The sequence below is a fragment of the Etheostoma spectabile genome, chromosome 15 (assembly GCF_008692095.1).
Source record: "Etheostoma spectabile isolate EspeVRDwgs_2016 chromosome 15, UIUC_Espe_1.0, whole genome shotgun sequence".
NCBI classification, from domain to species: Eukaryota; Metazoa; Chordata; class Actinopteri; order Perciformes; family Percidae; genus Etheostoma; species Etheostoma spectabile.
Genome location: NC_045747.1, coordinates 30,569,997 through 30,570,319, shown reverse-complemented (window position 1 = coordinate 30,570,319; position 323 = coordinate 30,569,997).

Sequence of the window (323 nt, the reverse complement as noted above, 5' to 3'; positions counted from 1 at the left end):
AAGTACTTACTTTTTCAATATTATTTTTGGTCACAGGTGAATATGACTTATATTATGGTTACCTACTTTTGCTTTATTACTTTAATTACATACTCAATTTCATTTTGAAGTCACTTGCTTACACTGCAATATTGTTTTTTTTTGTACAATGGCAACCGCACTTTACTTTACAAAACCTTTATTCGACGCCACTTTACTTCAGTCTACCTTCTTCTCATAGTCTACTGTTTGCCTGTCTTTCTTGTGTTTACTTGTTAGTTTTTTTGCTGTTATTGTTGAGAATGCTACTGTAACAAAGGAATTTCCCCGCTGTGGGATGAACA